Raw genomic sequence first — 10000 nt, forward strand, 5'->3', positions numbered from 1 at the left:
CAGAAACAATGCTCAGGTAGGCCGTGGCATTTAAACGATGCCTAATTGGCACTAAGGGGCCTAAAGTGTGCCAAGAAAACATCCCCCACACCATTACACCACCACCACCAGCCTGCACAGTGGTAACAAGGCATGATGGATCCATGTTCTCATTCTGTTTACGCCAAATTCTGACTCTACCATCTGAATGTCTCAACAGAAATCAAGACTCATCAGACCAGGCAACATTTTTCCAGTCTTCAACTGTCCAATTTTAGTGAGCTTGTGCAAATTGTAGCCTCTTTTTCCTATTTGTAGTGGAGATGAGTGGTACCCGGTGGGGTCTTCTGCTGTTGTAGCCCATCCGCCTCAAGGTTGTGCGTGTTGTGGCTTCACAAATGCTTTGCTGCATACCTCGGTTGTAACGAGTGGTTATTTCAGTCAAAGTTGCTCTTCTATCAGCTTGAATCAGTCGGCCCATTCTCCTCTGACCTCTAGCATCAACAAGGCATTTTCGCCCACAGGACTGCCGCATACTGGATGTTTTTCCCTTTTCACACCATTCTTTGTAAACCCTAGAAATGGTTGTGCGTGAAAATCCCAGTAACTGAGCAGATTGTGACATACTCAGACCGGACCGTCTGGCACCAATAACCATGCCACACTCAAAATTGCTTAAATCACCTTTCTTTCCCATTCTGACATTCAGTTTGGAGTTCAGGAGATTGTCTTGACCAGGACCACACCCCTAAATGCATTCAAGCAACTGCCATGTGATTGGTTGATTAGATAATTGCATTAATGAGAAATTGAACAGGTGTTCCTAATAATCCTTTAGGTGAGTGTATATACACACCGATCAGGCATAACATTATGACCAAATATTGTATTGGTCCCCCTTTTGCTGCTAAAACAGCCCTTACCCGTCGAAGCATGGACTCCACTAGCCGGTTTGCCTTCTTCCCATAGTGCATCCTGATGAAATGTGTTCCCCAGGTACACGACGCATACGCACCCGGCCATCCTCGTGGTCCAGTTCTGATTCTCACGTGCCACTGTTGGTGCTTTCGGCGGTGGACAGGGGTCAGCATGGGCACCCTGACTCGTCTGCAGCTATGCAGCCCTATACACAACAAACTGAGATGCACTGAGTATTCTGACACCTTTCTATCAGAACCAGCATTAACTTCTTGAGCAATTTGAGCTCCAGTAGCTCGTCTGTTTGATCGGATCCCACGTGCATCAATGAGTCTTGGCCGCCCATGACCCTGTCGCTGGTTCACCACTGTTCCTTCCTTGGAGCACTTTTGATAGAGACTGACCACTGCAGAACATCCCACAAGAGCTGCAGTTTTGGAGATGCTCTGGCCCAGTCGTCTAGCCATCACAATTTGGCCCTTGTCAAACTTGCTCTAATCCTTACGCTTGCCCATTTTTCCTGCTTCTAACACATCAACTTTGAGGACAAAATGTTCACTTGCTGCCTAATATATCCCACCCACTAACAGGTGCCGTGATGAAGAGATAATCAGTGTTATTCACTTCATAATGTTATGCCTGATCAATCTATATGCTATTATATTTCATGTGTTAATGAGCTCATGGTTTTGATTTCATAATCGTGAATGCATCTGAACAAGTTGTTTTTGCAGTTTGGTTTCTGTAAATGAGGAAAAAAAATTCATGTCAAAAATAGCAATTTTCTATGATAAGACCCCTTATATAACAGGATAAAAGCTTCAATTTTCCATAAACATACATGAATAAACACACAGACACACATACACGTCTCTCTCCAAACTCTATTACGAGCAGACAAGCATAAGCACAGATAAACACGTTCCATTTCCATCCTGAGGAAGAGGATTTACACACTGACTCTGTGTTTGATGGGCACTTCAACATACGCTGTCTCACGGAGAGATATCAGCTGAGAGAGAAGCCTACACACACACTTACACACACTGCGAAGGCTTTGTGGAGGGTTTGGGATTGAAATCTAATCAGAGCTCGTCAGACAGGAAGAACTCTAGCGTCTCTTGAGACGTGTGACAGAGAGAGAAAGCGAGAGGAGAGGGAAGGGCATTTCGAGGTTCACAGAGAAGTGTGTATTTGTGTGTGTGTGATGCGGTTTACTTAACTATCATTCTTTTAGGTTTCAGATTAGTCTAGAATCATTATAATTAGCTTTATATGAAACACTAGAAGTCTGTGGTGTGTGTTCATTTAGATGCATGTACACGTGTTTATTTTTTTCCATTCCGAAAAAAAAAAAAAAAAAGGAAAGTGAAATTGCTGTGACATGCATGGCCAATCATAACATATATAAAGCTTTCTGTGGCAGAGGTAAGAGTTAACATGTCAGTTAACATAATAAAATACCTTTTATTTTATTTATTTATTTATTTTTTATCTCATTTTATTTTATTTACATTATTTTATTATTAATTTTTATTTTATACAAATAACATTTATGTTTCTTTCAGTACCAAAAATCTGAACATATTTTGTTTAATATATAAGCTTTGCACACTAAATTTTGTTTTACATTACTTTATATTAATGTAATATTATAAAGTATTCAGTATAACATCAGAACAGAATTTGTATGTATGTATGTGCATATATGTGCATATATTCATACACACACACACACACACACACACACACACACACACACACACACACACACACACACACACACACACACACACACACATACTTGTTTTTGTGGTATAGAAGGACTTTGATGGCCAAACCAGTATGGTGGTGGTATAAAGGGACACCCCTTTCCCAATGCCCTACAGTGATGATAAAACTATCAAAAATTTTGTTTTAATCTGCAGATCACAAATCTGACTTCAAATATTCTATACACACAACAGAACAGAAAATATGACAATATGATATTTTGGTGGTACACAAGGACATTCCCGCCCATCCTGAAATGTTCCCGCCTATGACATAATTGTGATTTTTGGGGCCCGACCGTATTATGAGGACACTCGTTTTACAATACACAAAATATGTCATTTCAGTGGATTACAGGGACCAGTGTGGTTTACAGGCACATGACCACACACACACACAAATGCGACAACACAGTGTATTACCAAGACTAAGGTGATTTAAGAGGACTGGATCTTAAACACAATACACAACTGCACAATCCAACATTACGGGGGCCAGTGTGTTTTACTGGTACATGACCACACACAACCTAACCTGAAAACACTGCGTATTACCAAGACTAAGGTGATTTAAGAGGAATGATCTTTAAACACAACACACAACTGCACATTCCAACATTATAAGGACGTGTGTGTTTAATGGTTCATACCCACAACACACACACACACCTGAAGATATGGTGCATTACCAAGACTAAGGTGATTTAAGAGGACCGGATCTCCAATACATTACACAAAAAAACTTACAACATTACAGGGACCAAAGTGTTTTAGAAGTACTTTAATTATGACTTAAAATATTAACATAAACATTGAGTTTTTCTAGTTTTACCATGTGATACCATCATGTCATGCCATTTTAAGAGGAAAGTGACACCCTCAAACATAAAAACATGTTTCAGAAAGCATACAGCATCATTACAAAGCTTCGGAAAGATAGACAAAACAGCCCATTTGGAAACAGGCACATCTGAAATCAGTCATTAACAGCTTTGATATATATTAAATTAACCCACTCGACATGCAATAAATGCTGCAGCATATAGAGAAACGACTTATAAGAGACGCTTTACCCAAAAAGACAATTCTTCACAATTGTCGAGTCAGAGTTTCAAAGCAGCTTAGAGGAAAACAGTGATAACAGGAAAATGATGTATTATTATTACATTTATTAAAATGATATTTGATTATGAAGTTAGTTTGGACTGTAGAGCAGCTCTAGAAGAGTATAGTGTTGTCGTTCAGTGTTGATTCAGTTATGTTGTACAAATCATCAGTTATTCCTTTAGTTAATATCATCTATAGCATGGGCGCCGGAAGCAAAAAAAAATGTGGGTGGGTCCTCTCAGAATATTTTTACTGGAGTAGACGGCATTTACATTAAGTAGAAATATACCGCCTTGTTTGCTAAACGTCTGGTTGGGCCAGACAAAAAAACAGAAATCACCATATCAGTGAGAGCAGCAATAGTGCCGGGTGAGACGCATGGCATCAAGCTGACGCAAATCGACCCGCGGTTCGAATCCACCTTTTGCCGAACTCACTCTACTCCCTTTTTCCATCACATATCAGATCGGAAAGGCATTTATTTCCAATAGAAATGAAGAAAATATTAGAAAAGTTGAAATAAAGCATCTAACGTGTTTAATAATGGTTAGGGGTTTGTGCACAGACGTGCTGAATTACAGACGGTAAAAGTGAGTGGGTCCAATATCATTGATCGTAAAAAGTGGGTGGGTCTTGTCCCGCACACATACAATGGTTCCGACGGCCATGATCTATAGCAGCTCTGGAGAAAACACTCTCATTCTCGTTCTCATATAGTGCCGATGCAGTCAGATCAATAATAGTTTTGAAACTTATAATAATACTATTTCTTTCAAGAACAGTTCAACTTCTAGATGTATAGAGTGAGCTCTTAGTATGTTCTGCTGCCCTACATAAGTTTAGCTATAGAATGAAACTAACAAAACCAACAACCAAAATAATAATCCAGCATCAAATGAGACACATGATGTAACATCACTTATTTTAGGCTTTGCTTTTCAAGGTAATTCCTCGATTTCTTACAAAATATCTTTTGTCCTCTGTGCTTTCCCAAAACAGGCTCCTCAGCGGTCTTACACTGCGGTCTTTCAGTCAGTGTGGCCAGTTCTCCTTTGGCTATATGAGCCTTAAAATGTTCAATTACAGCTGTAACTTCAGCATTTGACCAGCACACGTTTTGTCCTTTCAATTTCTGCCTCACTGTCATTGTCTGTACAGAAGAACACATGCTTTAGTAAGCTCTAACTATATGAGAGCTCCTGTACTTACACTGATGGAGGTATTCTGATTTAAACCTAAGGTACCTTGAGAAACTTCAGTGGTTTTCTCAATGGGCATCTTCTGAACACCTGGAAGAAATCAGTTATACACTGATCAGAAACTCAGATATAACGCAAACCTGTATCTAGATCTTAAAACTGAATATACACCTGATATCTAAAAAAAATCACATTTCAAATGACATTCAAAATATTATTCTGGAGAAGAAATGTTATATTAAACACCTCCTTTTTAAGTTTTTGACCAACATGAACATGATCAACTTATTGGTATAGGCCAGAATTACAATGTTGGTCCAACACTGATTCCATTAATGTTCTTCTAGAAAAGTTTCACTATATAAAAGTGCAAAAATCTGATTATTGATAACTGATTATTACAATTAATGGCAAAAGGAATGTTTAGAAATGTAAACTGATATTACCTACTGACACACTGCAGCATTATATATTATAGATCTATATATATATACACACACACACACCGTATATAACTGTCTTAAAACCACTGGCTTAAAATGAACATTTCTAACGCATCATCTTACTCTAAAGGTACAAATTCTGTTGTGTACCTTATCAACATTATTTAATATTAAGCCATTGATTTTGGGCTGTTGGCAAACATAATTCTAAAGTGGAAACCATCTAAACATCAACAGACAGGTTGTTCATGTTTATACGCACTTTACTATCATTACTAACATTCAACAATGCATGTATTGATGGATTTTGTTACCCTTGTTGTAAAGTGTACACTATTTCAACATTACCTGATGTGTTATTAACATTTGTAGACTCTTTATCAACATGACTTGTCATTAACAAAGCATTTATTATTATTTAATGAACCTACAAATGTTAACACATCAGTTAATGTTGAAATAGGGTACACGTGATAATAAGGTTCTCAAAATCCAATAATATACATGCTTTGTTTAAAGGTCCCGTTTTTCGTGTTTTTTTGAAGCTTTGATTGTGTTTACAGTGTGCAATATAACATGTGTTCATGTTTCGCGTGTAAAAAAACAGTATTTTTCACACAATTTACTGATCTGTATACCGCTGTTTTCACTGTCCTCAAAACGGCTTGAAAGATTTCCCTGTTCTATGAAGTCCCTCCTTCAGAAACACGTAACGAGTTCTGATTGTGCCAGCGGTTCCCGTGTTGTGATTGGACAGCAGCTTAGGGCACGCAGAGCGCACGTTACCGGAAAGGTCACGCCTCTCACCATAACGGGGATGCATGCGCTCAATGATCTCTAAGTACAGCGTCCCTGGGAAAGCCAAACAAAGGTGACTTGACTCCGGGATGAAAATAACAGCGTCTCGACGACATGGCGACAAACAAACTATACAAACGCAAACGAAAGCAACACTTCCTCTACTCCACGCGGGAGCAACAAGACCACGCCCCCTTTTTCGCGTACTCTTGTGGGCGGAGGTTAGTCGACCAACTGCTCTACTGACGTCATTAAAGCAGGAAGTACCAGGATGTAGTCCAAACCGGCCGTTCGCTGTAGGCTTTGAAAGGGAACTTCTGTTAAATAAAATATCTCGCTTGGCATTGAACTTTGAGCTTTATAATTTTACAGGTATTATATATGCTCTAACAGCAACATTACACACTAACTCAAGTTTGAACAGTGGGATCACGAAGAACAGGACCTTTAATAATGTTGATAAGGAATACAACAGCATTTTTACCTTTAGAGGAAGATGGTGAGTTAGAAATATTCATCCGTAGTGTGTGTGAACTGCTGTGTAAACTAATGTAAATATGTACAGTAAGATAACCTTACAAAAACAGTAAAGCTACAGGTATTGTTCATGATTAGTTCATGTTAACTAATGCATTAACTAATGTTAACTAATACAACCTTATTGTAAAGTGTTACCATAATAACTATAATACTTTTAGATCACTATTATTAGAATTGTTGCTAAGATACTAATATACTACTACTGTCAATGAAAAATGTATATTTTATAATGATTATTTTATTTTACAATACTTCTTTCTTAATTTCTTCGCTTAAGCTGTTATACTGGCAGAAGCCTGCAGTTTCAGTGAAAACAGGTTTATAAACGCATCTTATTACAAATGGGGTGAAATACTGTAAATCAACTGTTTAACATTTATTGGCTGTGAAACGAGGCGTGGACAATGCCAGATCATGAGCTGAGCTGGAGTGAGGAAAGTGTGCGGTTCAGTTTGAAACACGCAGCACAACAAACTGTAGACTTACTTCATTATCGTCTTTTGTGATTTGATAAGGGCACGAAGCTATATCGTGCTTTTGATTTTAATTTCATTTTAGAGACGCTTTACCAAAGTGCATGCCGCAAGATACAAAGACAATTTATGTTATTACACAAACACATTTGGAGACAGAATTAAATCCGGTGACTCAAAGCACTTCAGGAGGTGGTCTGAGACGCATTCCAGATGAAACTGGACAAGTGTAAATGCAGATGGTTGTTGAAACCGCATATGGTTTACCACAACTTTACTCCTCACAAAACTGCCAAATTATAAACAAGTGAGAGCGTGTTTTAGGCTATCTGACATGTTCTAGTCAGATATGACAGCGCTCATCTTCATTAAAAGTAGTGAGAATAAATTATTTAACCAGTGCTGATGCTACTCTCTCTCCTATTGATCTTGAAATTAGCTGATGATAAATAACATGCTTCTCATAGCGGTAGTTTTACGATGACGTGAACACCGTTAAACCAGCGTATAGCATGGAAATAAAATATTGGATATATATCCGTTTTGCAAAGGCCCATTTATGTGGCCAAGTGTAAATGGAATTGTTTTGACAAATCATATCAGTAAAAACACATGAAAAGGTTCTTACTAGACTAGCATTTTCTAAAATGATGCAATGCTCTTTTTATTACCATCTCAGCACAGCCTTGATCATCCAATGAGAACTGGTCCTTCTCAGGGCTCACCTGAAAGCAAGGTAAAGAAAGAAGAGATAAACATTCAACTACAGACAAAGATTCAGAGATGATCCAAATGAAGCAGCACAGACACTGGACTCCATCTGATAATAACAATGAGGCCGATATATTAAGACTAATAAATAATGGATTATTTCCTGCAGCTTCAGATGTGTACTGTTCACCATGATGGTTGTGAAATGTTTGAATCACTTTGAAAAGGAAGACATAGTCAGGGTGCATCACAATCAGCGCGGTGTTACAGGGAGAGTTTGTTTGTGCATTCGCAGCATTTTGTGGAATTGTAAGCTGTAATATTTTTTAAATGTTGTGTATATCTGATTTATCTCAGATAGGATGAGTTACTGAACGCTGCAGTAAAGTGCTTCACTATAGGCCCACCGGTGATCATCTCTTCCACACGCGAGCTCAAACAGCAATGCAGGACAATAATAACTGACTGTCATATATACATAACATTATAATGAGAAGACTATTGCAATAAGACGCTGTGAATTCTTTGGGTCTCGCTGCCGTGCTTCAGCGCTGTTGTGGGAAGAACGCGCTGAACAACAGGAGTTCCACATTTTGACAAACACAGTCAAGTTCACTTGTGCATTTGCATCAATGTGTGCAGATATAAGTCGTGATAGTAAAGTTATGTAGTATAAACCTTTGATTTCTCTCATATAGGATGGATTAGGATTAGTTAAATAACTCAAGCAAAGCTCTTCATTGTACCGCTGATGATCATTGGCTTCAACGCAGAACATTAATAACAATAATTGGGACTGTCATATATAAATTACATTATAATGAGAAAACTATCTAAGTAAAACGCTGTGAATTCTTTGGGTTTAGTTGCCGTGCGTCCACAACAGGAGTTTCAATACGTAACTTAGTTCAAGTTCATCTATGCATGATTTTGTGCAAGTATGAGTTGTAATATTGTGTTTATTTTGTATAAATATCTAATTGATCATATATAGGTTGGGTTCCATTGAGCTAAACAAAAGCGCTTGGGTTTATGGGTGTTCATTCAGCTCTTCAGCTTTAGCGCGCGCACCTCAAACACACGTTATTTGAAACCATCCAATTAAACACGCATAATATTACTGTCATTTTAAAAATGTTCATATGTTTTCAAAAGTATTGATGCATTATTTATCAGAACTAGTACTTTTATTGTTCTTGTATCATTTTCATCAACAATATGAGTAAAATAATTCCCTTATTGTCCATTTGATTTGATTTATCCATGGCACAGGCATTTGATTCTTTATGTAGACTAAGTAATGTTGCCCATGACTTGTTTGCATTTTAATTTCATTTTATTTATTATTATTTGTAAGGCAATAGATGTTTTGGGTAAAACTTTACAATACATTTGTTATTGCATTAACTAACATGAACTAACAGAGCAAAACTTTTGTTAATGTGAGTTAATGTTAGTTCACAGTGTGCACTAAATGAACAGATACAACACTGGATCCTAGACATGTTGAGATTAACGTTAACTAAGATTAATAATCCTGTAGAAGTGTTGTTCATTCATTGTTAGTTCATGTTAGCTAACACTAACAACATGAAAACTTATTGTAAAGTGTTGTCATTTTTTTTTTTTATAAAGAAAGTTAATTAATTTAATTTTTACAATCATATGATAGCCAATAGAATTAATGGCTACTGTACTGTATAGGTTTGATTTATGTTGAAGTGTTTGAGTCATGGCTTTTAATGATGAGCCTTTTGTTTTTGTAATCAGGCTCTCAAAGTATATAAAATTTGGATTTAGATTAATCGGCCAATATATCAGTTATCGGCTTTCAAATATAAAGAACGATCAGTTATCGAACTCTGCCCAAATGTTTATATTGGTGCACCCCTAATTTTAATTTCCAAAAAGAAAAAAAAAAAAAACAATACCTTCTGTACTCTCTGTATCTCTGACTTCTGACTGGGACAGTGTGAGGAGGGATCAACCTCACAGAGAGTCTACAAAACATCAAATTAGACATGAAACACTGATGTAAATATGTGAACAGCCTAGATCTC

General features: G+C 37.4%; 1 protein-coding gene across 1 annotated transcript in view; it reads left to right on the plus strand.

Annotated features, from left to right (window-relative positions):
• The window catches only part of trpc7b (transient receptor potential cation channel, subfamily C, member 7b), a gene marked incomplete at both ends in the record, with an annotated part of 117159 nt that overhangs the window by 49434 nt on the left and 57725 nt on the right, over positions 1-10000 (plus strand). The window lies entirely within an intron of this gene.

Source organism: Gobio gobio, assembly GCF_949357685.1.
Source record: "Gobio gobio genome assembly, chromosome: 16".
Lineage (NCBI taxonomy): Eukaryota > Metazoa > Chordata > Actinopteri > Cypriniformes > Gobionidae > Gobio > Gobio gobio.